We start from the raw sequence: 2,541 nt of genomic DNA on the forward strand, positions 1-2,541 counted from the left end.
CTTGAGGTTGTTGAATACTAGAACAAGCACCATAGAAACCCACAGTGGTTCTATGTTCAGTCATTATGGAGCAGAAATAAATACCTGGAATCACCAGAAAGTCAAGCTGGGGACCTTCTATTTTGACACTCCAGAAAGTGTTCTTCTTCCACCAGTGACAATCAGCTGTCTGCATAATCTTTTCATTCTGATCCATATATGCTTGACCCAATAGAACCACAACCTCAATACAGTAATTTTCCTTGCCCACTCTGGAGATACCCATTGACCTCACGTGCTTGGTTGGGTACCAGACAGGAAATGTTTGTCAGCCTCTGCAAGGTCCCTCCTCTGCTTTTTGTTGCAAGGAGACACATTGGTATTTCCCTGGTGCTAGAAGAGATCTGGATAGTGGAGACAGGGCAGGAATGGAGACTGGACCCTCTATGGCCCTGGAAAGACAGTTCAGAGTGAGAGCACACAGGACTATGACCAAAATGAACACCAAATAAGAGAGAAAACATTGAGGTGTTGATTTTTCTGTGAGCTGGAAGACAGGCCTGATGAGCTCTCTCTCTGTTGCACCAAGGGAATGCCAACACAAGTTTCTAGACAAGTGCATTAAATTTAAATGCAACATTGATTGAGGTGAAAGGGTTGCCTCGTTCTCTGTTCTATTCCATTGACTGAAAAAGGACTCTGAAGTAATTCAGGATATTACAATTAATCATATCCAAGATAAAACCACTTCTGGAAACTGTACAAGAAACACTCAAACGTGCTTGAAATGTGTTGTATAGAAGCTCTCAGAAATATCACTGACATAAAATAGGGGTCAGGCTCCCTTTTTATCTTGATAACTAAAGGGCAGGGCATGCCTCAGTCACTGCCTGTCCGTGATTAAAAGCATTATAAATACTTTTCCTGTCAGAAAAGGCAAATCCAAATGCTGGACGCTGAAGTTTTATAACTCCACAATAGATAAAAAGCACATTTTAGGGGCAGTATTTTGAGCCTGAGAAAACAATCAGCAGAGCTTGTTTCAGAAAGCAACTGGACTCCCAGCACTTGGTACCACTCACATGATATCACATCACCATCCCTTTATAGGTCAGACTGGCTGGGAGCAGTGACCTGATAAAGATGCTGCATGGCTGTGCAGGCCAGGAAACAGTACCTGTGTTATGACTATTCAATGAGAATATCATTAACATAAGATTTACGTAAGTGCAAGCTGGGAAAAGAAGATGCAACGGAGGAAAAAGGCCATTAAGAAGTCATCCTCTGAAGAAACCTCCTATATTACAAAATAGTATTTTCCAACGAAGACAGAGAAACTTAGTGATAAATTATAGACTAGGCTCTTGCTCTAGGAACAGTGTTTTTCATTGCTTTTGAAACTCATAGCAGATACTATCACTTTTTCGTGTGTACATTTATTTCATAGAAACAGACACCAAAATTCCACACGTAAAAGGTCAGCTATTCCTTTTTACCCAGCACACATAGCTCCAGCCACTAGTAAATCACCACTGGAAAGTGCATAAAGGCTTTATTCAAGGTGCAGACTACCACTTCTACATGTGAATATTAAACAGCTCCCCCAAGAAGTCAATCTGATAAAAGCTGAAAGGCATATCTGTTTTAGTAGGCTGTCTAAAACTTCCCCACTCTATATTTTTTTAAAAATCTCTCTTCCAATCAATGTCAAGTCATGGGTTGCAGTTGTTTTTTTCCCTCCAATAGACGAGAGATGGCTTGGGGAAAAAAAAAAGCCACTAATAAGTCCCGGCAGTAAGTCAGAAAGAAGCCCCGCAACAATTTCACACAGAGAGGAGCCAAAGGATCAACAACTGGGCCTAAACCTGAGGCTCTGCCCCGACCACCCAGCAGCTCCGTCCCGCTGCCCCCCTGCCCTCTCCTCCACTCGCCCGGTGTCTGCGTAAACGCCGGCGAGGAGCCCAACCCCAACACTTATCGGTCCAAAGTGCAGAGCCCGGCAGACGGTGAGGAGCCCAGCCCCACCTCACCGGCGGCCCGCAGGCCCCCGCAGGCCCGTCCCGAGCGGGACCCCCGCACCGCCCCGAGCATTGGCGGGAGGAGCCCCGCAAACCCTTAGCGCCCTGAGGCACGGCGGCTGCCCGCGCCCCTTCCCGCCTTTGGGGGCTCCCCGGACATCGAGTCCGTCACCCCCGGAGCAGCTGAGGGGATCGGCAGCCCCCCGAAGGGAGAGGCCGCCATGGAAGGGAAGCGGCGAGGAACGTGCCCAGGGCTGGGCACAGACAAGAGGGAAAAGCCCCGGCGAAGCTCCGAGCTCCTCGCCCTCAGCCGCACAGACCCCAGACGCCGCTCCCCAGGCTGGCGGATGTCCCCCTCGTCCCGTCCCCGTCCCCGTCCCCTCCGCCCCGCGAAGGTCACTCACCCGGCGCTGCCGGTGCTGAGGCACCCCATGGGCGGGCGGGACGGGGAGGAGGAGCGGGAGGGCAGGGAGGGCGTGGCCGGGATGGCGGGGGCGCGCACGCACGCACGCAGGCGCTCTCTGGCCCCGCCCTCACGCACGTC

The sequence above is a fragment of the Heliangelus exortis genome, chromosome 10 (assembly GCF_036169615.1).
Source record: "Heliangelus exortis chromosome 10, bHelExo1.hap1, whole genome shotgun sequence".
Taxonomy (NCBI): Eukaryota; Metazoa; Chordata; class Aves; order Apodiformes; family Trochilidae; genus Heliangelus; species Heliangelus exortis.